At 46.1% G+C, this 27477-nt stretch overlaps 1 protein-coding gene across 8 annotated transcripts in view; it reads right to left on the bottom strand.

Moving 5' to 3' along the window:
- The window catches only part of DENND2B (DENN domain containing 2B), a 159211-nt gene that overhangs the window by 82717 nt on the left and 49017 nt on the right, over window positions 1-27477 (bottom strand). For 3 of the 8 annotated variants that reach the window (XM_053924504.1, XM_053924505.2, XM_071221440.1), the window contains exon 2: window positions 25220-25308. The exons of 1 other annotated variant lie outside the window; for it this stretch is intronic. The gene's annotated coding sequence lies outside the window, so the exon portion shown is untranslated. Of the gene's footprint in view, window positions 1-11555; window positions 11579-24527; window positions 24921-25219; window positions 25314-27458; window position 27477 lie in introns of those variants that run through there. 4 more of the 8 variants (XM_053924506.1, XM_071221441.1, XM_045194119.3 and 1 more) reach the window with 4 other exon arrangements.

The following is a 27477-nucleotide window of genomic DNA, read 5'->3' as shown; positions in this document are numbered from 1 at the left end:
ATTTATTTATTTATTTATTTATTTTTACTTATTTTATAGTTGTTCAATTGAGACCAGCTTCTTTTGGTGGAGCTTCAGCAACAGGAAGTAGACTCTTGGTTAAGAATCCATCGTAAGAACACCCTCCCCTCACTCCCACCCCTCATGCACCTTCAGAAGCCCTAAGGAAATGCCAGTTATGACTGAATTATCTGGGATGAAGAGGGTGACTGAGGCAACAAGAGCAATGGCCTCACATTGGCCTTGGTGTCGACTACATAATCAGCAATTCTGTTTCTCTGGAATTAGTGAGATAAAGGCTGGGGAAGCTCAAGGCGCAGAGCGAGAAAAGAGGGCTAGCAAAGCTAGGTGGTAACCCCAAGCCAGTCCTGCACAGGCAAATGGAAAACATCTAAAACCTGCAACCAACCAGGAAAGTACTGGCTGTATGGCACCTACAAACCAGTACAGACATTCTCTTAGCACGTGTATCTTCCTTCTGGGTGTGTTATTCCTATTCCACAAGCACCCAGAGGGCTGACCGTTGTTAAGAAAGCATAGGAAGGTACACTATATTAGAGCCCATGGGTATCCACTGTACTTTCAGGCTGTGGATCTCATCCAAGGAGCCAGCTCCTGCATCTCCACGAGCAGTCCCTTCACCCCAGGCCCCGAAGCCTGAATCTACCCTATGTGGGTGAAAAATCGCCATCAGTTTTCCTTTGCATCAAACATTGATTGTGATCATGGCAGTTTTTCCTGTCTTCTAAGATCACTGCTGCAAAGGGGAAAAGGTAGGACCAAGAGGAGAAAAGCACACACATGCAAATTCTTCAGTGGCTCAAATTCTCCTCCTTCTACCTGCCTCGATCAAGGAGGATGAAAGAGAGCAAGGGGCCCTTCTGCATTTTGAAGGCTGTCACCTCCCTGCCCTATCACCGTTTTCCATCTTCTGGAAAAGTCACCCACCCCCAACTAGGATCTCTCCCTGAGTCACTATAATCCCATGATTTGCCTGTGATGTGAGCATCATTCAGCAACTGCCCAGGGCTGGTATTATCTAGAAGTGATGGTGGTCAATTCCAGATTGGAAATAAAGCAAAGGGCAACCCTGTCTGGCATTTATGACCCAGGAGATGGAGGAGAAGAAAGGGGAGGAATGCAATGGGTTATTCACCAGATCTCTCAGCACTGAGTCAGCCTCCCATTTGTAAATGAAGGAAAAGTCCAATGCCTGGTACTTCAAAGAGAATGAAACATTTGGTCAGTGTCCTTCCCTCCCAGGACTATTATAAAGACTAAACAAAATCCGTAATGTTTTAATACGGGCAAGAACACAAGTTATGGGGCCTTCACTTTCTAGTAGAAAGTCAATCCTCCCATCTGTTTCCCGAAGTCTGTGGATCTGCTCTCAGTTGGAAATACAGAATACAGAGTGGAGAATACAGAATTCAGGATTTCTGAATTGACTGCTGTCTAACTAAAATCCCAACTAAACCCAACTAACAAAGCAATGTTTAAAGAAGACCATGGAAGGACTGTGATGAATAGCCATGCCCCTGGATATTTTAAGCCCCGTGTTTCTATCAGTTAGGTCACTGGAAAGCTCTATAGATCCACCAGGAGCTCAGCTCCTTGCAGGGTGGTTTTCACCAAGCTGCGATTTCATGCAGTACATCGTATTTTATTAGTGGTCACCACGAGAGAGCTATCGGAAATCGAGATCGCATAAGCATCTGCTGTAAAAGTAGTGAAGAAGCGTCCTTATGGGTGTAAAACAAGAAAAAAGCAACTCTTTATTAAAAATGGTACGGAATACTGTCTACATTATTATTCAACATCTCCAACAGATACCCACATAGAAATCTCATAAAAATATAACATTAAAAAGCAAACTTTGTGTGCCTTGAGAAAATGGTATGTTTCCTCTTTCCTAAACATAAAGAGTATCAGAAAGTCAGTTTCCATGACTACCAAGGAACTCAAAGTCCAAGGCCATTCATAGAAGCCATCTTAATGGACTGGATGAGGACGTTTGCATGCTCTTCTTTTCTTTGGTGTTGATGCTTTGTTTCCATGTCATTAATGTGATTAAGGCCTCTCTGCCAGTTAGCTACTGTGTGCCAAGCATTGTTCCCAGGTGTTAATTATGTTAATTCATTTAATACTCCAAAACCATCCTATGAGGTAAATGTTACCAATTCTATTTTACTAAGTAAAACTAAAACCAAAGGTCATACAGCTAGTCAAAGGAGAAGCCAGAATTCAAACTAGGTCTGACTTTCAAGTTTCCATTCCTCCCACTAAGTACGTGGGGTGCCATCTTTATGATGTCCTGATGTCCTCTGTAGCCAGCCACCTCAGTTCCTCTTCTGAAAGGACAGACCATGAAACCGATGAAGTGATGTATATAAAAATATTTTATATGTTTTAAGGTATTATTCATATATAAATACCATTACCCTCCAGGTAGAGATGCATAAAGCAGAGCAGACATTTCTGCTCACAACACACACACACGTACATGTACACACACATGCATGCACACATGTACACACACACCAGCCCAGTCAGCAGGAAATGAGCTCCAAATGCAGCCTAAGAGAAATACTTTTCTCTCCACAATAAAACTCATAAAAACCATGTAAGTCTGTGGGTCAGTCACTCCCTTAAACATAGGTGTTTGGCAAGATAGTGAGAAATCATCCCACTTCCAGACTCCACTGGGCACAGGCTCTGTTTGCTTTGGAATCAAAGAGATGCTGGTATTAAGCCAGGTTGGCCTTCTTTTCTCCCGACTGCCCTTTAACCTCTTCTCCTTCAGTGATGATCACCCTGAAAGTATTATTTCAAGAGATGTCTTAGGGGCAGGACTTTTCATTTCAGGTTTTCATTTCTGGCTCATCCACAAGTCCATGACTTTAGCTCAAAGTTCTTCAAAAAGGAAACCTACAATAAGCTTCTTTCCAACAGGCCTGATGATAATGACCCAGGAGATAGACAGACAGACAGATAGACAGACAGACACACACATACTGGGTGGGGCAAAAGTAGGTTTACAGCTGTTCATGTGGAAAATAATGCAATAAACAAGATTATAAGAATAAACTCTGTGTTTCGCATACACACAACTGTAAACCTCCTTTTGCCCCACACTATGCATGTATATGCTTTCCCTGGTATTTTAGTGACAATGACGAGAATAGACAAGGTCAGAAAAGGGGACCTCCACCTCTTGTCCCGAGGCTTCAGTGGATTTCTAGTTTAAGAGGCAAGTGGTCACCAGCGGCAGGAAATGCTAGGACTCCTCTGGACCACGCCTTCTCCAGAGATGGGCAATCTCTCTACCTGCCCTTACCCAAAACCTGTAAGCAAAGTGTAAAGAATGAAAAACAAGTTCTCACAAAGACTGTCTAGCAAAATAAACCTCAATCAAAAAGGCATCAGGGGCTACTACACCAAGGGATCCCTTAGGGATAAAACAGTGAGCGGGGAATCACTGGCCATCTCCTGCCCAACTCCGCTAATACTGGTGCTTAGGTGATCAAGTGCATCTCCTCTACGGGGCTCCTGCTTCAACCCCGCACACACATCACAATTCTTTTCCTGTTCCGCATTGACTCCCCTACCCCAGCGGTTTCCTCCCACCCCAGCCGGTGGACAGCAGTGTCTACTAGAGCAAAGAAGCTTAGAAGTTGTTTAAAATCTTTTGTATTTTCTTCACCTTGCTTTCTCCCACCACCGAGCTTCCAGCCTATTCCACAGTGCTGCAGCTCTGCTGTAAAGCAGCTGTCCCCCATCTTCGGACCCTTCACAGGTGCACACACTGTCTCCTGCCCTGACATACATGGGGCTCTTCCTGACAGCCCTCTCTTCATCCTGGCACCTTCAATCCCTGTGTGGATGGATCCACTCAAAACTCCTGTCTCACAACTGACCCGACTTCAGCGTTACTTTAGTCACCCATATCTGTGGACAAACTAGGGAACTTGTCGATGCCTGAGACTATACATCTCAATCTTGTCCTGCAAAATCCTACTCCCTGACCACAGTTTCCCTTCCTGCCTACCTCTTGACCTTTTTACTACCCAACAGCTGCCCTTGGACCTTAGCCAAGTCTCTCTTCCCTAGTTTATATCGGCCACCACTTTTCCGTCCTTCCAGGTGAGAATCCATGATCCCTCACCCTCAAATCCCTAGTCCCTTTCTCCTTCCACTATATCTACTTGTAAAGCCCTCACTCCGGATTGATCAATCAGCAGCACGCTGCATTCCCAGTGAAAGCAACTAAAAAGTGCGGGTCAGAACTCAAGACATCTAAAATACATCTGAAAGATCTTTTGGAGATGCATTCTGAAGTATTTATGGATGAAATGGTATGGTGCTTTTTTTGCTTCCAAAACTGCAGTAAAAAAAGATAAAACAAGCTAGTCCACGTGTTGATAATAGTTGAGGCTGGATGATGGATGTATGGGTGTTCATCTTCTGTCTACTTTTGTGTGTGTTTGACATCTTCCATAATAAAAAGTTTAAAAAATAAAACCACTTAAGTGAAAGATTGATGGGGAAGAGTGCCAAAGGTCACCCACAGATTATCTGCTGGTTATAAAATGAAAACTATAATTTTACAGTGGGGTAATTTGGCTGGCCCTACCTTAAGTAGTAACCAAATTTAGCATCACTAATGGTGGAAAAACCAGACATTATGTGCCTCTGATCTGCTGTATCATTTATAAAGGGTTTTTCCCCTCAAAAATTCTTAAATCAAAATCTAATCAAGGCTCTATGCCTAACTTAGTTTACAGAAAATACAGAAGAGAGGGGAAAAATCTAAATAACACCCAATGCTCCAAAGAAACAATCAGATGAATCTGTAACACGCCAGTGAACGCATGTTAAACATTTGAAGAGAAAGGAATGCCTACATCTGAACTCATTGTTCCCCCTTCACTCCTGACTAAATACTTTGCCCTCCAGTACTTTTTCCACAAAGTCACACAGGTTTCTACAGCTCATCCCTGACCTTTCATCACCCTCCTCACTCTGGTACAATCCATCACCAAGTCCTGCAAATTCTACCTGCTTAAGATCTCACAGGCACTTCCTCCGTTCTCCTGCCACTCTTAATTCAGATTTTATTGCCAATTACTAGGATTATTGCAATAATTTCCTAAAAACCATCTCCTTGTTCCTGCTTTTACTTTCTTCAGATCTGCTCTCGGCACATCACAGTGATTCTGCAAATTTATCCCTATCACTCCAGCACTCCAATCCTTCTGGCAGCTCCTTGGCCCAAGCAGAGCTTCCCACAATGTGGTAAGGACTGCACGGTGGGCACTAACTCCATGTCACACAGCACTCAACACATGGGTCACAGGGTGACTGAGTCATTCACACTTTAATCCTTTCAAACCTTCTCACTAGATTAACAAAGTCTTCATTTGCTTCTGTCTTTAGCATTTGATAAACTCTTAAGAGAAAGAAGACTTTCATAGGCAGCAGTAAAAAGCTAAAATTTTTAACATTTTTTTGTTTTCATTGTACTTACTTTTTTTAAAGATTTTATTTTTAGAGAGAGGGGAAGGGAAGGACAAAGAGAGGGAGAGAGACATCAATGTGTGGTTGCCTCTCATGAGCCCCCAACTGGGCACCTGACCCACAACCTGGGCTTGTGCCCTGACTGGGAATGGAACCCACGACCTTTCGGTTTGCAGGCTGGCACTCAATCCACTAAGCCATACCAGCCAGGGTTTATTGAATTTACTTTAAAAGTTATCTTCTCTGCACAGTAAATAATATTGACTTTCCACTTTTAAAAAATGAGGTAACATTTCCTCTTAAAATAAACTTAAGTTTGAAAATGAGCTGATTTAAGCATCATGTAGTTCAGGTACCAAAAGGCCATGGTGATACTGGGAAGATGGTAAGAAATGAATGAAGTCTGGGGAAAACAGCCCAATAGCATAAAATACAAGTTTCTCTGTACGACTGTGGTGATTTCAAAACAAGTTTGCATATTTGCTGACATTCCTCTCCTTGAACCAGATGGCTCCTGTAACTACTTTGGGGAACGTGTGAGGGCGCTTGACAAGAGAAGTCAGATAAAGGCCATGCAACCTCTGCCAGTCTCTCTAAGGGCACTGGCTTGCAGCCACCTGACAAGAAAGCTAGCTACCCCCAGGCCACCATGCTGGAGGGACCATGCGGAGGAATAATGGGGGTGGGGGGTAAAGTGAAAGGGACAGAGCTGAGGAGGCCCAGCTGCTTGAGTTTTCCCAGCTCAGGTACCACACACAGGGGTGAGTGAGTCTTCGGCTGATTCCAGCCCCCGCTACCCTCTGGCTAAAACTACATGAGAAGACCCCAAGCAAGACCCCCAAAACCATGAGAGATAATAATAAAATTACTGTTGTTTGAACACCCACAATGTTTCAGGCGAGGTGGAAAGAGAACAGCGGAAGGCGGACAGAGACCGGTCTCTGCAGCCACATTCTGACACCGCTCACTCCGCACCACTGCGTGCAGCAAAACGCCCAGCGGGCAGTGGCGCACCCACCTCTGTGCACTGCCTCACTCCTTCCCCTGCACAAGCTAATCCCTCCACCTGGAAGGCCCCTCCTTGCCTTGCTCACTCAAAAACCAACTATTCATAGTGGTCAAAAGGTACAAACTTAAAAAAAAATCTATGCCTTTTGCAAAATCTGAATCGTGTCCTCTGTGAAGCCTTGCCCTCATCTTCATCTTCCTCACTGTCTTCCCACCAGTGACTGAATTAATCCTTTCCTCCCAGTGCCACATGTACGGCAGCATAAGTCACACTGCGTGTACTCGCCTTTTGAATGTCTTGTCCATTCAAATATTAGATTCTTTAAGGGTAGGGATTGTATGTCTCTATGCAGCTGGTCCTACAAGGGGCCTAATGAATGTTTGCTGATCTGAAGTACGTTCTCCTTCTGCTTCCTTATTTAGCTCATTTCTACTAAAAACATTTTGGTCTCCACTGGCTGACAGGGACAGGAATGATGTTGGGTCAATGCTACTTTCCGCGGTCTCTCAAACTCTAACTTCGGCCCCCAGGACTGTACTTAACTTGACCCCTGAATAAGGCTTTCTTTTCCAGGATCACAACCCTTAGGAGCAGCAACCCTAGGTTGTTAACCGAGCACTAAACACTGACTTTTTAAATACAACTAAGTGGAATCTATTAGTTCAGTATCCAGGACATAAGTGAGTCCTCAATGAACATTTTTCTCTCTTCTCTTTTGTCTCTCAAAAATCTTCCTTAATCTATCTTCTAAACAGGTTAAGAAATTTTTTTATCACTTCTTCCTGACGTTTCCCTTCCACAGAATCTCACCTTCCTGGGTCTTACATCCCCTCGGACTTGGGCCCTTGCGTCTATCTCCTCAGCACAAACCATGCATCTTCAACATGCAATTGCCTCCGGCTCCCACCGCAGTATCTGGGCCTAGTGTGCCACAATGTACAGGTCTACGGGGTCAAGTGCAGTCTTTCAGAAGTGGAGTCATACGACTATCCCCAAACACGACGAAAAGGAGCCAGGCTGTGCTGTGTAAGAATAACAGAAAACAAACAAGAAACAGGCTTGGAAATCGGAAGACAGGGGCGCAATTTCCTGATATGACTCTCTCTGAAGAATTTTTTTGTACACTGAGTTTATAAAATGCTGAAGAAAATGTTTTTAATGGTTATGGTACATACTAAATAAGAAGTACAGCATGAATTTGAATATAGATAGCCTCCCTCACTAAAAGCACTAAAGTGGACAAGTTTACAAATTTTATGTGAAAAGCAAATTACAAAGAAAAAGGTTATTTTGAGTTTTTATCAATTACAAACTCACAGTTTAAGTGTAAAAATTGAAATCATAAAAAAACATGAACTATTTCTATAATTCTGATGAGTGAAGAAAATTTTTCAAAGTATGACATAAAATCCAACTCAAAAGCCATGGGCGGAAGCGATGACATTCAATATCATCTATTTGCCTACATAAAAACTTAAAAGCGGGAGGGTGGAGAGGGGGGAGGGAGGTGGGTTCAGCTGGGGTGGGGTGGAGGGATGGGGAGAAAAGGCATACAACTGTAATTGAATAACAATAAATAAATAAATAAATAAATAAATAAATAAATAAATAATTTAAAAAAAAAACTTAAAAGCGGGAACCAAGATGGCCGCGTAGGTAGACACACTGCGCCTCCTCGCACAACCAGAACTGACAGAGAATAGAACAACAAGGGGGACCGACACCAAGGAAATAGAAAATAAACACATCCAGACTGGTAGGAGGGGCGGAGACGGGCACCGGGGTGGAGAGGACTCACGTGGCTGTGGCGGGACTGAGACTGGCGGAGTGTGGGACAAATGGCGCAGGCAGTCCGAGCACTAGCAGACCCTGAGGCCCCACATTTGCACAGATAAACCCAGAGGGCCGGACTCAGAGTGGCGGAGAGTGGGGCAGGCAGAGTGGCGGGTAGCACCCTGCGGCACCACATTCGCCCACAGATAAACCTGACGAACGGCGGGCAGTGAAGCAGACCGTGCAACCCAGGGCTCCAGCTCGGGGAAATAAAGCCTGAAACCTCTGATTGAAAGCGCCCCTGGGGGTTGGGGCGGCAGCAGGAGAGACTCCCAGCCTCACAGGAGAGGTTGTTGGAGAGACCCACAGGGGCCTAGAGTGTGCACAGGCCCACTTACTCGGGAACCAGCACCAGAGTGGCCCAGTTTGATTGTGGGTATCGGAGTGAAAGATTGAAATCTGGAGGACAGTGAGGTGGGCTCCATTGCCCCCTCTCGGCCCCTCCCCCACATACAGCACAGCGACCAGCATTACCCCGCCCCGGTGAACACCTAAGGCTCCGCCCCTTAAAGTAACAGACGCGCCAAGACAAAAAAAAAAAAAAAAAAAATGGCCCAAATGACAGAACACTTCAAAGCTCCAGAAAAAATACAACTAAGCGACGAAGAGATAGCCAACCTATCGGATGCACAGTTCAAAGCACTGGTTATCAATATGCTCACAGACTTGGTTGAATCTGTTCAAAAAACAGATGAAAAAATGAAGCCTGTGCTAAGAGAAACAAAGGAAAATGTACAGGGAACCAATAGTGATGAGAAGGAAACTGGGACTCAAATCAATGGTATGGACCAGAAGGAAGAAACAAACATCCAACCAGAAAAGAATGAAGAAACAAGAACTCGGAAAAATGAGGAGAGGCTTAGGAACCTCCAGGACACCTTGAAACGTTCCAACATCCGAATTACAGGGGTGCCAGAAGGAGAAGAGGAAGAACAAAAAATTGAAAACTTATTTGAACAAATAATGGAGAACTTCCCCGATCTGGCAAAGGAAATAGACTTCCGGGAAGTCCAGGAAGCTCAGAGAGTCCCAAAGAAGCTGGACCCAAGGAGGAACACAACAAGGCACATCATAATTACATTACCCAAGATTAAACGCAAGGACCTACATCCAAGATTACTGTATCCAGCAAAGCTATCATTTAGAATGGAAGGGAGATAAAGTGCTTCTCAGATAAGGTCAAGTTAAAGAAGCTCATCATCACCAAGCCCTTATTATATGAAATGTTAAAGGGAGTTACCTAAGAAAAAGAAGATCAAAAATAGGAACAGTAAAAATGACAGCAAACTCACAGTTATTAACGGCCACACATAAAACAAAAACGAGAGCAAACTAGGCAAACAACTAGAACATGAGGGTTGTCAATAAGGGAGTGGGAAGGGGAGAGGGGGGTAAAGGTACAGAGAATAAGTAGCATAGATGATAGGTGGAAAATAGACAGGGGGAGGGTAAAAATAGTGTAGGAAATGTAGAAGCCAAATAACTTATAAGTATGACCCATGGACATGAACTATGGGGGGGGAATGTGGGAGGGAGGGGGGTGGGCAGGATGGAGTGGAGTGGGGGGGGGGAAATGGGACAACTGTAATAGCATAATCAATAAATATATTAAAAAAAAAGAAAAAAGAAAAAAAAACTTAAAAGCACGTGAAAGGCAAATACACAGCATAAACAAAGGCAAAGAACTCTAAAAGTTCTTATAAATCTACAAGAAAAAATACTGACCAAACAAAAATAAACAAAATATTTGAACAGAAAATTCACATAAAAATAACCACAACTTCCAGTGAGCATAAAGGGTATTCAATTTCACTAATAATTAAAGAAATCCTAAATAAAGTAACAATAATTAATCCTTTTTCACCTATCAGATTGGCAAAGATTAGTAACACCCACATTGCCAAGGGTGTGGTGGAAACAGGCAGGTTTATATACAGTTGATGAAAACTAAATTGATGTAACTTCCTCGGGAAGCAGTTTGGCAATATTCATTAACATTTTAAATGAGCATAATACCCTTTGATCAGCAAATCTTCTTTCCCTTCTAGGAATTTTGCCTAAGGAAATACAAGCACTGGAACACTTAGGCAAGACAGCTGCATCGAGCTGTTTATTGTAGCACTGTTTATTTAAAACAATTGGAAAACAACTCAGTTGTCCATCAATAGAGCTTGATTAAAGTGCAATCATCCACCTGAAGAAGCCCGATGCTGCCATTAGAAGTAATGTACCGACATGGAAAAATACCCTAGGTAAATAATCAAGTGAAAAAATTTCCAGTAGAGTATAATCATTTTTTTCTTTTTTATGTGGTAAAATATATATAAATTTTGCCATTTTAAGCATTTTTAAGTTTACGACTCAGTGGCATTCACATTGTTGTGCAACCATTTACCACTATTTCCAAAACTTTTTCATCACCCCAAAACAGAAACCCGATAACCATTAAGCAATAATCCCCATCTCCTCTCTCCCTAAGCTCCCAGTAGCCTCTAATCTACTTTCTGTTTCTATGAATCTGCCTAGTATAGATATTTCATATAAACAGAATCACACAATATTTGTCCTTGTGCGTCTGGCTTATTTCATTTTACACAACAACTTCAAGGGTCATCCATGTGGTAGCATGAATCAGAACTTCATCCCTTCTGGCTGAATAATCAGTCACTGCATCTTCCACATTTTGTTTATTCATTCATCTGTGAATAAACACTTGGGTTGTTTCTACCTTTTGGCTACTGAGAATAACGCTGCGATGAACCAGTACTGGCATACAAGTATCTGAGTCCCTGTTTTCAATTATTTTGGGTGTGTACATAGATAAGTGGAATTGCTAGGCCATGTGGCAAGTTTTAGCTTTTGGAGGAACCAGAAGAATTTGGTTCCACCACAGCTGCGCCATTTACATTTCCACCAGCAACATATGAGGGTTCTAATTTCTCCACCTCCTTGCCAACACTTCTTATTTCCCATTTTTTTGGTTAGAAGATAATTTTTTATTGTAAAAATAAAAGAAATGTATATATAAATCTACTGTAGTATAAAAAGGATCCACTGTTACCCAACTGTTAGAAATGATTATATTTCTAGGAGAGACACATATCCTGACATATATTTTTCTATTTTGTAAACATTTAAAAAATGTATTGGTTTTATTTTTTTTTTTAAAGGAAGATAATCTAAAACAAAAGTTCACCTGAGACAGTTTCCTGCACACTGGCTAACCTGAAACTGTAACACATTACAGTTCTTGCAAAGCAATCAGAAGAAATGAAGGGCCCTGGGCCCCGGGCCCTGGTTCAAGCACACAGTCCTGAGTCCTGGTCCTGAGTGCCACCTTGGGTGCTCGGTTTTCTCACCTCTGACTTCTGGGGCACCTGGGACTGGATCACAGTCCCAACCAATATGCCAAGAATGGGTTCCAGCTGTGCAGACGTGGTGACTCCTTCAACACCGGGCAGCCTCCGCCTTCTATCCCAGTGCGCCTTACAAAAATGATCATTTTCTGTGTGTGCAGGGATATGAAAGAGATTGGGCGGTGCTAGGCCAGGTAACTTTCACTGTGTCTTCCCACACTCGCACAGGAATCTATGATTGTACTGAACTAATGAGAAGCTTAGGAAGAGGAGAGAGAGGCCCAGGGGAAAGTCTAAGAGTCACTGACCAAGGAAAAATGAAGATCCTCCCCCCAAGGGGAGAAAGAAGCACATACAGACAAAGATTTAAGAAGTGAGAGTGTCAAGGGAGAGAGGGCAGTTTATATCTGCTGACTCAAGTGCGTCACCTGAAGCCACAGGACCTGAAGTCAACTGCAAGGGGCAGTGCCTGGAGCCATGCTGCTCTGGGAGAAGCGGCCCCATGTTCCCTGCTTGGGCAGCAGACAAGTAGAAAACCCGACTCCTGTGGGAACAGGCGCTGAGGCCTGGCTCAGTGAAAGTCAAGTGAAAGCCTCTCTTCCAGGTGTTCTCAGTGTATTAGCTGCCAACAATGGACTTTGCCCTTGAAATTGCACTCTGGAGCTAAAGAGGTAATCTCCCAGGTATGTCTTGTGCAAACGTGGTTAATCAACAGAACACACTATGCTGAGCCTGCCCATAAGGCTGTGCTGAAAGGCAGAGGCTGGGGTGGAGGTTATCCTGGCATACAGGTCACCTGTCCTAATAGAATCAAGTGCCCAGATGGGCATGTTCCAAAGATCAGTCAAACAGCTGTTTAGAGACAAGCACATAGCTGGAAAGCTCCTCCGAGAGTGACATGGATACCGTGAGAGGAGTTACTGTGACCAGGGCAGCTCTGTTGATGTTATAGGGTATGCCACCCAAGAGATTCTAAGGTACAGATGTGAAATTCTAGGTTAATGAAAGAAGGCATACGAATTAGCATCTGGCCCTCACAGCCTCATTTGAGCCTCAGCTGTGGAGCTTCTTAAGCAGTGGTTCCCAGCCCACAGCAGCAGCAACAGCACTCAGAAGCCTGTTAAAAATACAAATTCTCAGGCCCCACTTCAGGGCTACTGATTGGCAACAAGCTCCCCAGGTGAGTTTGGGGCACGCTCAAGTCTGCAAACCACGACTCTACAGCTCCAGAGAGCTCGGCAACGTGGAGCTCAGATACCCCGGTTGTCTCTTAATTTTGAGGGACTGGAATATCACCTCTTAGTCACACCCAATAATACAGACAAGTTTCCTCCCACTCCAATTCTATCTTCCAAAGGTCATATAGGTTTCTTGTCTACCAAGCAAATCCTATTTGTGTTCTTTGTGTGCTTGTAGAAGAAAAATGATCCCCCAATTCACAGAGGCTTCAAGCCCCTCAAGATGTGACCGTGACCGATCTTTTCAGCATTATCCCCTAATTCATCTGCATGGACCTGCTCCTGGTGGATGACCATCTACCATCTGACAAGTGGATCCGTGCTAAGGATAAAAAAACACTGTCTAAGGAATCTTTCCTAACCACATTATCTTTTCCTTTAGAAGCAAAGTACTCACTAACACAGACAGGAATAGGGAAGGCTGGAAAGGAGAATCCTCTCACTTATAAAAGAAATTCTTGTATGTGTCAGGAATCTAGGCTAAATCTGCCATTCAGTCTCACTCTGCTCTATCCTTCACAAAACCGGCTGGCTTGGCCGAACACAGATCTCAAGAACACCGAGGAATGAGCATTTATAAACACCCTTCACATTTTCATTTCAGAATCCTAACCCTTAATATATAGAATCCAAACAGGATCAGTCCCTTGAAAATGAAGTATCCACCCACAGAAACGAGTCCATGTTCAATTTCCAACCAGTGAAAAGTTGTGACCTAGTAACTACTTGTGGCATATTAATGAGAAAGATCATCACTTGTCTCACCCGGGCAGAGCGGCGGTTCAGGCTATTGTTTTCAAGTCTTGCCACACACACCAGCCCTCCCCTGTTTTTCATTAAGGACTGGCGTTCTCAATATTAACCAGGAACTCCTTTCAGAGAAAGCTGGGGGAAAAAACTCGTCCAACTCCACAAAATCCATCCCAGCTTCCAATGGATAGAAAGGAGAACATGGCAGTAAACAACAGATAAAAATGCAGGAAAAAGGATTCCTTAACTATTTCAGATAACTAAGAGGAGGTACACTTGGCATACAGATCAGAGGGGTGGTGTCCAAAAAGCACATTCTTTGGAGTCATACAGACTCAGCTTTAGATTTTAAGCGTGTCGGCCACTCTGAGTTCCTCATCTGTAGACATGAGAATATCAACAAATTCACTCACAGGTTGTTGTGAGAATTTACCAAAATGATGCAAAGGAAAAGGCTTAGTATAACACAGTGCCTAGAACAGAGTAATCATTCTACTAATGATACAACACTAACTTAACATCTACAGACATTTTTAAAACACATGACATGCCTGATCCCCAAAAATATGCGGAACTGAATACTTACTCAATTTCCTTCAACTAATCAGCTGTGTGTCTACCACTACTCCAGATCTTTTCCATTTGCCCATATTTTATCCTTCATTCTTCTCAGATAATCAAATTCAATATGCTCCTTTTACCAACCATCTCTCAAATAGCTCAGTTGGTGAGAGCATCGTCCAGATGCACCAAGGCTGCAGGTTTGATCCCCAGTCAGAGCACATACAAGAATCAACCAAAAAATGCATAAGTGAAACAACAAATCAGTGTTTCTTTCTCACCCCCCACCCTCTGTCTCAAAAATTAATACATCTTTTTAAAAATAAAAAACACTTGTGTGTGTGTGTGTGTGTGTGTGTGTGTTTACTAACCCTTCGTGTTGGTTCTCCAAACACCTTACCAGTGCCAAAAGGCTCTGCCTGAACTAGCCTTTGCCAATGCCTTACACCCCACATCCAGGAGCTCCCCGTGTTCTAACAATGATGACCTTATGTCCTGCCAACGTGCCAAGCTCTTTCCGACCTCAGGGGCTGTGCCTCTGCTGCTCCCTCTCCCAGGAGCATACTTCCCCCACAGCTGCACCTTCAAGGCTGCTTCTCTTCCTTGAACTTGCAGCTCAAATGTAACAATATTCTCAGAGAGGCCTTCTCTAAGTTTTCTTTTGAAAAGGCTCTCAAGTTCCTGTTACTCTCTTTCACGGCACCATTATTTCCTTCAGGGCTCCTATCGTGATCTTCATCTCCCTCATTGACTTGTTTGCTTGTTTACTGGCTGCTCCCCACTATACTTTAAGCTCTGTGATACAAGGACTTGGCTGTCTCAGTTATCTCTACATCCCTAGCATTTATAACAGTGCCTAGAACAAAATGGATACTCAAAAAAATACGATCGAATGAATAAATAAATTCAGTTTCCAAGCAAGAGAAACAGTCGGGTAGTCCCCACACCCCTTCTTTCTCCAACTAACTGGCGGCAGTAGAATATTGGATCTCAGGGAAAGATGGTCAATTAAAAAGAGAAAGGGCTGAGGAGAAATAAACTCCTGGGGGACACAGCGAGATCGCAGTATTCCACGCTCCAACTGGCAAAGCCTGAACTGCTCTCGGGGGTTGGGAGGCCTACACAGGTGCTGCGATCTGCATGGCTTTTCCCTCACCGATTTTTCCACTTGTGGCAAAATACACACAATGCCACGGTTTTCTCGTTTAGTGTCTGCAGCTTCCCAGGGCTCAACTCCTTCCAGCAAAGCTATGTAGCCATCTGAGCTTGGGTGTTTTTCAGGTAAAAGGATAGTCTGGATAGCAGACTTTGTTTTGAAACTCCTCTGGTTTGACCAAACAGTTGTGGGGTTTTGATATTGAAAAAAAGCTTTTCTATTTCCATTTAATGAGTTTGAAATAAAACAAAAATGCCCAGTTGTTCTTGTTGTCTTTTTCACTCGATCCCTGCCACTTCCTTTTGGGCAATTGACTCAACAGTCAACAAAATCCACCCCGCTCCTTACCAGTGGCATCCCCACAGCTGGCTCTCCCAGACAATGGAGCAGCAACTCAGTGCTTGCTGAGCAGCAGTGATGACAAACTCAGAGAGACAGGAACCCATTCTATTTTAAAAACAGCAACTTCTCTGGCAGTCTTTCCATTTACGTCCAAACCCAAAGGGCTGAGTGAAAAGGGGGTTAGAAGGAGGCAAAGAAAATAAGGAACTTCAGTGCTGTCTTCCCTTTCCAAATTCCAAAGCCAGCTCAGTCAGTCAAGTCACGGACAGCAAGCCACGTTCCCTGCCGTTGCCAAGTTCATCTCAGCAGCCCCAGGTACTTTCCTCTCACATGCCAGTACCACACTTCTCTATAGTTGCACGGTCAGTCGGGTTCTCTCATTACCTTTCCTATTTGCACCCGTTTTGCCAGGTGACACATATATACACACATGGGCTTGACCCTCTTACCCTCAGATCTTCACATGTGAGAACAAGGCCCCATGTGTATCTTGTACACTATCTGGTCTTCACCTCTTTAATCACTCCTACAGAACACACAGTAGGTCAAAAATAGGTAATAAACTAAATAGGATGCAGGATCCTGCCACAACTTTGTGTCGGGAAAACTTGCCTCCAATAGGGAGTGCAGGGCATACTGTATGTATCAAGGCCAAGCTTCTCCTGATTGGACAGGGAGCTACTATGGAGTCTGAGCTCCTGCCTGGGGAGCCTACAGAAGTAAAACAGAAGAAATACGTTGTTTGACCCTAATCTTCAGAGTTTGGTCTCTTAAAGCAAAGGGAACTTTAAATTATAAACAGCTTCACTCAAAGGGAAAATTTGTGAAGCACCTCCTCCCAGGAACTCCCCATTCTGCCCTAGGCCTCCCTGGGTTCGGCAGGCCCATAAATTGGCACCGTTGATATGACCTTTCCAGGCTATATTTCAACAAGAGATAACAACAAAGCTGAGAGCTTTGGTAGCACTCAAAGGAGATTTGAGGGACTTAAAACACGCAGCTAAGTTTGGCAGCAAAAGTTCCTGTTTCTTGCACTTGGAGAAGGAAATCTCTTTTATAATTACACTTGAAGATAAGATGCACCAGGCTATGCATGCTCCCCATTCTTGTTAGGAACAGATTAGAACCTCCTCATCTCAACCCGCTGCTCTTCTGAGAGCGGTCTGTCTGCATGGTCGCTGCTGGGGCAAAGCTCACCTGGGGCTGGGAGTCAACTTGTCTCTTGGAAAGAAAAAGTGCCTGGAGCTTCATGATGCCGCTTCCTGTCTTAGCCCCAACCACCTGCCCACTCTTCATACCTAGCTCTCTCTGCCTGCGAGTATACACTCTCCCTTAGCCCACCTCCCATCTCACTCATGTCCCTACCCCAGTGCCATACGACATGACATACACTACTCATCAGAGAGGGACCTTTCAACCGACAGGCGCCTTTGGTTCAGCCAGATTCCCCCTCCGGTTTACATTTTTATTTACCACAGCGAGGTACAGGAGCTATGACCTAGGTACTAGTTGGGGGACACCTACGACTGCTGTGCTGACCCTAGACATCCGCCCAAGACATAGAGGAAGGAGATACCGCCTCACGTCTCTCAGCAGAACGACCCCCCAACAGACTACAAACTCTGAAACTCTGCTTGGCTTACAGTGAAACAAACAACACAACCATCGGTCACGTTTCACTCAGCACTAGGTACAAGGTACCACTATTCTAAGCACCTGATGCTTAGGCCTCACAACCTTAGCAATTTTACAGAAGAGGAACTAAGGCAGGAAGGGCTAAGTTAGTTCTCTGAGGCCGCACAGCCAGCAAATGGCAGAGCCAGAAGTTGACCCCCAACAGTCCAGGGCCCAGGCTTTCAACATTATTCTCTCATTGGACGACTCTTCCCCTAACACACAGGTTTGCCTCTGAGCACAACTGGCTCACTCAAAACTCCACAGGAGAGGGTCAGCCACAAACCACTGCCATTTTCCTCCACTGAGGGGAGGAAACAGCAATGGCAGTGGTCATTCGGGGCGCTGGTCTAAGTCCACACCACAGGACAAACAAGCAGTCCCCACCTGTCAACTGGAGTTCTCCCAGAGCACCGAGTGAAACCCACCCTCCAGTCTCACGGCCCTGGTGGGCTCTCCCGCTCACAAAGGGCTGGAGACTCTGCAAGTTGTTGCAGCCACAGCCTGTGCATCGGAGAACGAGTTCCCAACTCTCTAAGGCATGAGCACCAAGTAGAAACGCTTCCTAGAATCCAGCTGTCGGGATTAAAAAATGTTACTCAATTATTTGAGAAAATGAAAGGTATAGAATATTATACTTAATTCCACAGAACTTCAGGGCTAGTTGGAAAAATAAGTCAGAATATCGATGAAAACACTCAATCCAAAACTCCCACTGTCAAGAAGTGGAAACTGAAGCCTAGAGAAACCAAATGACTTTCCCAGGATCACTCAGTCAGTTGCAGATGGAACCAGGATAAAAGCTCAGATCTGCTGACTACCTGGCTGGGGCTCTTTCTACTGCGTATGCAGACAAAGAAATTCACAGGCAAGAGAGATCTCTAACAGCAGCAGCAGCAGCAGCAGCTAACTTACTGACAGCATATTCATGCCAAGAACTAAGCTCAGTGTTTTGCATAAATGCACTCACTTACCCCTACAACAAACCTTTGAGGTGGGTAACGAGACCCCCAAGTTACAGATGAAGACACTAAAGTTTACAGAGATCAACTTGCCAGAGGTCCACAGACAGTAAGAAGAAGAGCCAGATGACAAGCCCCAGAGCTGGCTGCAGTGCCTGTCTGTGCCCTAGGCTGGGTCTTGAGGCACGCACAGATGGAATCCATGGAAGTGGAGGGAGGAGTGCTGGTGTGGTCTGCATCCAGAGCAGGGGGAGCAGCTGGTGAACGGCCTCCAGTGCCAGGTTAAGGAGGAGCACCACATGGCTGGCCTGCAGGAAAGGGGGCCAGCAAGAGGCAGTGCTAGTCTCCCCTGACTGGGAAGGGTAAGCACCCTACCAGAAGATAACGCTGAACCTGTGAGGCTGGGTTGAGAAGGACTACCTCAGAGACTCTCCTGGGGTCTTGACAGAAAGATGAAGAAAGTGTGAAGTGGAAACTCCTATTAAAAGAAGAATCTGGTTTCACTTTCCTAGCATAGTAACCCCAACATGATGAGGAGATGCCAGCCTTCCTGTCTTAAAAATGCTGCTCTCAGTTGGTATTAATAATGGAAAGCCCCGAATGTTTACTATGTGCCAGGCACTGGGTGGAGGGCCTTACAGATATCATTTCATCTCATCTTTGCCACAACTCTAACAAGCTAAGTACTATACTGTGTGCATCTTACAGATGCCTCACAGAAAACCGAGGTTCAGAGAGACTAAATAACTTGCCCGAGATCACCCAGCTAGTAAATGGTAACGTCAGGTTCTACATGTAGGCTTGTAAGACCCCTGAGCTCCAGGGTTTAATCACTGCACTACGCTGACTGTAAAATACTCTAGTAAGTGCAAATGGTCCCACCAGCGCCGCTCGAAGGCACCACGTGCTCAGAGCATCTGGTTGAACAAACACGTCACAGGTTGATTCATTTAAAAGCAATCTATAAAATTCAGTTATCATAACTCCATAAGGGGGCCTGTGTTCCAAAACCCAAGTGAGCACACCAAAATTCAGTTCCTCCAGCAAAGCGAAGGGGTTCTAAAACCTAGCTGACTTTATAGTTTTCTTTCCAATTTTCCCATTTCCCTCTTCCTATTACTCACTCCCTATACCCCATCCTTTGGCACTCTCCGAGAAGCTCTGACACAGGCCAAGAACCCTCACCCTTCTCATATTTCCAATCCTTCAGTTGGCGCTCTTCCATCATTCAAACAGTGCTTTAAATCAGCATCTAAGAGTTGGACCCTTCTCCTTTTTCCCAGCCTAAAGCATGAGATGGTCATTAACCCTACCCCCAAACCCCCAAACTTCAGCAGATCTAACTATGTTTCTTCTCTCTTAATCACACTGACAGAGGCTCACACTGGGGAGGAAGTCATCACAACATCTAACACAACATACATGGGGATGAGTCCCACACTTGATACTTTTTAGATCCTGCCTGGCTCTTGGCTTTTGGCCCTGATCCTGTGTTCAGTGACTAAATGGGTGAAGAGACCAAGAGGGTGTATGGGCACCAGAGATGCTGCCAAGCCTGAGAGCAAATAAACAGGATGTCAACTCCAATGCCAGCCACCCCCACCTACCCCTGAGATCCCAGTACTTGTTAGAACCTATAAAACACCGTCCCCTGGAGTCCCCTGGGGGCAGGCCAGCCTTCTGCTCAATTGCGAAGGTCTCCTAGGTCTGCCCAGGTACCCCCTTCTAGCTATACCCCCGCTGCCCCTGAGAACTACCTTCTCTCCAGTCCTCTCATCAGGGCCTCTCTCTTGTGTCCCTCTAGTAGCCTTCTACTGTTTCAGATCTTGATTCCCATAACCTTCCATTTTTCTCAAGTTTCCCAAACAGCCCTTCATTCACTGTGCTGCTTCCTATTGGTCCATCTCCAGTTCTCACACAAATCCCTTCAGGGACAAGTCACACAGAACAAGGGTCTGGATCTTTGAAAACCTGGGGTGGTTTCATAACAAATCCTTAGGAACGGCTCAGTAGAGAAGGGCCTTCACACCCTAATGGCGTGTAATTCACCCTTTCTAGGGAAAGTGTAATCCCCACTCAGGCAGTTTGTAGACCAGAAGAATACTGTGATAATTTCAACAGCCCCCACAACAATGTATCAGAGCCAAAAAAAATAAGAGAAGGGATCTTTGGAAAAATCCTTCAATATTGTAGTCTAGACTCATTTAACATCTTCCTCTCCCCTCCACATGCATGCGTGCGCGCACACACCCGGGAGTTTTCTGGGGTCTATGGCTAGAAACAGAGACCCCAGGCTTCTTCAATCAGATGACGTGACGCAGCACGTTCCCCTGAGACAGATGACAGATGTGCCCAGCATTTCCCCCCACCCACCTGAGACCCATGTACACAGTGTCTCCTCCCGGCATAAAATAGATGTGCAGCATCCCCCTCCCCGCCCCCAGAAGAAGGCACTCACTAACTCAAGTTTTCCCACAGGCTTTAAAGAGAAATCCCTGCAGACTATGCCAGATGGTCTTTTTTTTTTTTTTTCCCTTTCATGCCCTCCTGGCCCCTTCTCCACTTTCCATGGTCCCTCTAACTCAAAGAACTCAATTATCTGCCAGCAGATTTCCCCTCCCCCTCTCCCAGCCTGCCCTAAACATCCTCTCCTCCCCAGCCAATGAAGAACACAGAAGGGAGGCTGACCCAGGGCTCTGTGGGGTGGCTGCGTGGCCTCCTGCAGGCTCCCATACATGTTCCCTCTGCTTGGCTGCCTCAGAAGACTCTCTTAGGCCCAACACTGGAAATCAGGAATCTCTTAGGTAACAGCTAAGAGAAGCACCAGGAAGGCATGCTCTTCAATCTCTCAGTCCTACCCGCCTACAGAGAGGTGCTTTGGAAGGACCAGGACTCAGCCCCCTCCCACGTCCCTCAGGTGCCAAGCAGGCCTCCCCAAAATCATTATCAGAATCAGAGGGGGTGGGGAATGGAGCACAGCCTCTCTTAGTTCCAGGCCAGCAGTGCGGCCATGATATCTGGAGTCTGGGGTGCCTCTCCCAACTGTACACCCAAGCCCATCATTCTAGGAGCAGGAGCAGAGCCAGCAGAATTAAGGATGCTCTTGACCTGTCCTCCAAGGTTTGCCTTGGGTCACTGATCACCCTAATTTTAGAGAGAGGGAGCCCGGGGGAGAGGGTGCAGGAAGGGGAGTAGAGGAAGGGGGAGAGAGAGAATGAGAACAGGAATGTTACTATTTAATCCTTAAGGAATATGGAGGGATCCAAGTTGTGACTCAGCTCTGGGAAGCTGGGTTGACAAGGAGTGGGGAGCAGCTGCAGCCCCAGTCTACGCAGTGGACAACTTCTCCTGAGGCCTTAGAAGCTGCCATGATGTGATTCACCTGGAAAAAGGCCTCTGTTGTTAATAATTAAAAAAAAAAAAAATCTGCCTACCTGGGTCTTTCTAGGGGCTTCTTCCCGGCCACCACGCCAGGGCAGGGCTGCTGGGTTTTTCCCTGACAACAAAAGCTGAGGCCTCACCCCATGGGTGCCCGTCCCCTCCCTGTGTTCCCATCTAGTATACCGTGAGCCCCACCGATTCCCTCAGGACAGATCTCAGATGCCCTTGCTGGTGTTGCCCCTCCCCTGCACCTCCATGCCTTGGCACAGTCCCACGGCCTATCAAGTATCTCTGCCCTTGGAATTCCCACTTCCTTGTTTCTTTCTTTCTTGTTTCCCTCTAAGCTGAAGCCGCAGGAGTTCCTGAAAGAGCTACCCAGCCCCCAAGGGGCCTGGCAGAGCAGTAACTCCTCCTGCCGGTTGGAGCCCTGCCTTTCTAGCCCAGAATGGAGGAGAGAGGCCTCTGTGCCCTCTCTGAGCAGCTTCCCCAGCAGGACCCAGCAGGAGGAGGGAACCAGCCCTGGCAAGCAGGAGCCTCTCCTCCAGCTACTGAAATGTAGGGCATCATAACTGCCAGCTAGCAGTGGGGCATGGCGAAAGCACAGAGTCTCCTGGAAGCCCTCTCCTCTGTACTGAAACGTGAGTACAGTGACCTCAGGAAGGGTCCTCTTCTGAAGGGTCGTTCACAAGGCTCAAAGTCTGCGGTGAACACCACTCTTTCTAAACTTCCCAACCCCAGAAAGCACTACTTTTTCCTTTAACATCTCAAAGAAGTCTTCTAAGGTTTTTCTCATTTTTATTTATAAATGCAGAAGAGATGAGGGCACTTTAAAAATGTGGAAACCAGAGCAGAGAGGCAAAGTGACTTTCCAGAAGAGAGTTGGGCCATCCTTCAAATTCCAATTCATCTTATACTATATAGGACTTGACTTATTTCATGGAAAATATCTCATTGCTCCTCCCAACAATCCTGTGAAATAGTTTCATCATTATTTCCATCACAGAGCTAATAAATCTGAAGGTCAGGCAGGTTGAGGGATTTGCCCATGTCCACCTTGAGAACCTGGCCAGAGACTCAAGTCTCTTAACCCATCATTTGTCTGCAACACCCAAAGAAAGGTCACCTACTAGCCTCTTCCCACGTGTGGGGGCAACAGAATCAGAGAAGCCCCACCCACAACCACATGAGTGGGGAAGAGCTGACGTCTTGGATCTGCATTGCCCGCCAACCATGCAGTAGGCCTCCACCTCACACCCTGCAACTTTAGTCCCAACCAACAGTGTTATGCCGTATCCCCCCAGTAAAACACATTTCACCCAAGCAGAGGATCCCTGAAGTGTAGTGAAAAGATGCCTCGTTTTAGAAGAGATCCATCTGAGGTCCAGGGCCACTGGGTTCACCCTCGGGGGCCCATAGGCCACCACATTTGTGCACACGCGTGCACATGTGGGAGCCTGAAGTGGGGATGGCCAGTGCTTTCATTGGCAAGCTGACCCGGAGTGAAGCAGAAGGCCCCCTCATTGTTTGCCAGAATACAAAAGACATTCTGTTCAGAAAGTTCAAGAAGAAAAACCGAAGACCCAGGACAGCAGCTGTTCCTTCACCCCACAGAGAAACCAAAGTCGCCTGAGGTCCAGGAGTAAGTTTAAGATGGAACATGGCTGAAGCAGAGGCACACCTCCCGATGGGTCTCCACCGCAGGGAGCATCCACTGCATTTGTCCCCCTAATGAGACCGCAGACAGCCTAGCTCCCCTTTCATCTAGGAAAATGCCCTTCTGACTGAGTCTGCTCCTGGGCCTCACTGAGCTCACCACACGCCACGCTGATAGGTCAGAACAAGTTTTACTGAAACGGAGGACAAACAGGGCAGGGGCACATTGCATGCCCCGATATCTAGTTAAAATATTAACCCAAGGGCTCCATCGGCACAACCCCAGCACCTCATGTCTCCTCAGGCAGCCTAGCTCTCAGCAGCTGCTGCTGAGAACTCACTCACAAATCTGGATAAGAAACCTCTTTGCAGGCCCTCCAAGTCAAGACCTGCCCCCTGCCTCCCCCACACCCATATATCTTTAAGGAACGCCTGTGATGGACCTTATTAATGAGGGAGAATAGCTTGTTTCTTACTGAGCTACCAGGGAGAGACAGACAGACAGACTGGCAGGCGCACACATGGGCACACACACACACCCCCGGACCCCAGTTTAGATATCCCTAAGACAGTCCCTCTGTCCTACTAATTGCTCCAGAGAGACTTGGAACTCCCCACAGGCTCCTAGCTGAGTTAATTAACATTTTTTTTCATTGCAGGTCAGACACAGCAGCATCAAGAGACAAAACAGACAGTGTTCACTAGAAGAAACCTAGCCACTCAAAAGACACTGGAGTTTCCACATAACAACTACAAACACAACGCTGGAGTGATGATAACTCCTTTTCTCTATATCAGAGTCTTCCTGTAAAATACCCTAAGCCTTTGTTCTAAATAAAAGTAAGATGATTTCTATAGTGAAGTCTGAACACTTCAGGTTCAGCGAAAGCGAGATCAGCTAGACTTGCAAAGTCAAGAAAATTGGCTGTACCCCTCCTCCTTAAGCTAATAGAATCCAACTGTTAGAGCATGACATCATTCCTGAGCCCCAAACCCTGAGCAGAGAGTACAGACACTTGCCTGCCTCCCAGAAAACAGCCCACGACGATGGCCAGGAAAGGAGGAAAAACAATCCGAGCCGGGGGCTGACCTTACCTGAAAGTCCCGGTGCTTTCCTGCCCACTCCATTCTCAGCAGAGCTTGGCTCACACCACAGTCTGTTAGGGAGCCCAGGGCCCCCAAATCCACTCACTTAGCTCTGATACCTGCTGCGAGCTTCCCACAGCTCCTTCCTCTGACCTTTCGTGGCGTTCCTTCCAGCCAAATGAGCAGAGCTCGGCTAGCCGGCCAGGCCAGTTGTCATGGAGACCCTGTTCTCGCCAGCACTAGCTCACGCTCGCGCGCGCTCTCTCTCTCTCTCTCTCTCTCTTTCTCTCTCTCTCAGTTCTGGGAGGCTTCCATGAAACAGCACTGTCTTTTGATCAGCTCGGTTTTTGCACGCATTCCACTCCTCCTACCTCCCTTCCAGTCAAACAAGGGCTCTGGGCTGCTCCTGGGAACTTGCTTAAACAGCTCAGAGGGGAGAAGGGAGAAGACAGTGAGTGGACTTGTTTTCCTCCCCTCCAGTGTCTCCTTTTTTTTTTATAACTGGGAAGAATCCTGTGGTGGAGGGTGGGGGGTACTAGGAGAGGAAGCAAGCCCTTTCTCTGGGTCCCGGAATATGGTGGCTAGACGGACCCAGATGCATTGCCTTGACTTGTTTGTGCACTTGGGATTTTCCGGGCAGCAGCTGAGGAGGAAATGCATTCACATCCCAGGAGCTCGCCTGGACTGGCCTCTCTGCTTACCTTGCTGCCTGCCCAGGTGGTGGCGATGGCTTTAACCAGTGCAGGGACTCATGGTACTAGTGCTGGTGCCCAAGCAGTCTCTCATCTTCCTGCAATGGAGAGGAAAGACACTAGGTCAGGACCAGTAAGAGTCCTGGGCAAGTCCAGAGTCAAAGCCCAAGCAACAAAGGTGATACAGCTACAATCTCATCTCTCTTCCCTGCTCTGGGCCTGCAGCTAAAGCCCAGGCCTCCCGTGAGCTGCTGTCATGGCCAGTAGGAGTACCACCCCTATCTAAGAGCTGGCACGGTGCACGGGCACAGCGCATGAGCACAGCAGGCCCTGTAAGTTTAATCCCCCTGGGTGCATTTATGCTTTTACATGCACTATTTTGTTTGATCCTCAGAACCTTTTGAAATACACTGGACAGATATTATTATTGCCATTTTATAGATGGGAAAGCTGAGGTTCAGAGAGATCAAACCTTTAGCCCACGGTTACAAAGCTAGTTGTACAGTCTGCTGCCCCCTAGTCCAGTGCACTTTCCACTAAAGTACACTGCCGTCTGATCTTACAAACTAACAACGTTCTCATAACCAGTTATGAAATACAAGGCTGGGTTCCCAGGGGAAAGAGGGGGATCTTTCTGAGTGATGGTGAGGTAGGCGGGACCATCATCCTTTTAGTCTGAAGACTCTTATGATAGCGTCTACAAGATGTGGAAGGACGGGTGCACATTTTAGAGGAAACAAGTTCCTCCCTGTAGCTACAAATTATCTTATTTTTTTCTAAAATACTCATACAAATCTTGGCTCACCTGTTCAACATAATAGGCCTGAGAGTTAGGGCTGGTATTATCACACTAATTTATCAGATTTTTAAAAATCTGAAATAGAGGTCAAATGACTTGCCCAAGGTCACAGAACCAGACAATATCAAATCCAGAAATCATATCCGAGCCTTTCTACTCTCTTCCATGTATATTAAGCACAATAGTTCCAAGAGCACCAGGCAGAGCAGGAATCAGGAGACCGTGGCAGTGCCTGGCTCTACCACTAGCCTCATGTGCCCTTGGGCAAGTCACCTAACCTCCAGTTTCCATCCGTAAAGCCTCTCACAACTGCGAGGGCTGAGGTGAACATGCAGAGAGACAATGTGGGAAAGCATTCTCTTTAAATCAGGCACTGAGCTGGGAATGTCATTCATCTCAGCTGCTCTTCACTGCAGACACACAATAAAAACCAGGGACGGTTGCCATCCCCCCAAGAAGAGCCCAAAAAGCCTCAAAGTGGGTACATACCCAATCACCACTGAAATGCCCAATATGACCCAAGGGCCAGTTCAGGAATCCCTCATCGTGTCCCAAGTGTGCAAAGAGAGGATGAAACAGCAAGTTCAAGACCAACAAATCACTAAAGTTTCTCCCTCTTCCCATTCCCAACAGGCGTCCCTCAGCTCTTTTCCTGACTCTCAAAATGCACATTCCACTTGCCCCGTCTTCATACTGAGAAAGGAGAGGTGATGCCCATCCATTTCTAAAATAAGGTATTATTCACAGTTTTAATATTATCACCAAGATTTACTGACCACCTGCCATGTGTCAGGCATTTTTCCAAGAAGTGAGGGGGGCCAGGGGCCAGGGCCAATACTGAAGCTGATATAAATCAGTCTTTAAAATAATCTAAACTTCAAAAAGCCCTCCAGACCAGACATAGGATGCAGGCCATGCTCCCCCTAGTGGCGTGCTAGAATTAAACAGGTCCCTTAGGGCCTGTCTGCAGCCAGGGGAGACTCGGGAAGGGCCCCAAGCAGGAGAACTGGAATCCCTGCTTGGGTGCTGCTATTGTGTCTGAGCGCCTTGAAATGGGCAGAGCCAGCAGACAGCTGAATCCTTCTTCTGCTTCTGTGAGGCTGGATTCAGATCAAACCTACTTGTCCTGTCTCGAAGGATAGGGCTTTAAACAGCCTTAAGTGGCACACTTGTGCCAAAAACCTGGGAGCCGCCCATCTCCCTACCTCTCTTCCCCTCATCCAATCCATTTACCAATTCCAAATAATTCTACTTCCAAAATGTGTCTTTTACCTGTCCATTTTTCTGCGCCTCCATTGCCACCCAAGTCCCTCCCCTTAATTATTGCAAAAATTATTGCCTCCTAATTGCCGCAGCTTCCACTCCCTTCTCCACGGAGCTGTCTGAATCACCTTTACACCAGAGCCTGTCATTTTCCACCGCACTTAGGATAAAAATCTAAATTCTTACCTGACCTACGAGGTTCAGC

Source organism: Desmodus rotundus, chromosome 5 (genome assembly GCF_022682495.2).
Source record: "Desmodus rotundus isolate HL8 chromosome 5, HLdesRot8A.1, whole genome shotgun sequence".
NCBI classification, from domain to species: domain Eukaryota; kingdom Metazoa; phylum Chordata; class Mammalia; order Chiroptera; family Phyllostomidae; genus Desmodus; species Desmodus rotundus.
The sequence above is the reverse complement of the archived record's forward strand: the minus strand, read 5'-3'. Positions and strand labels throughout refer to the sequence as shown.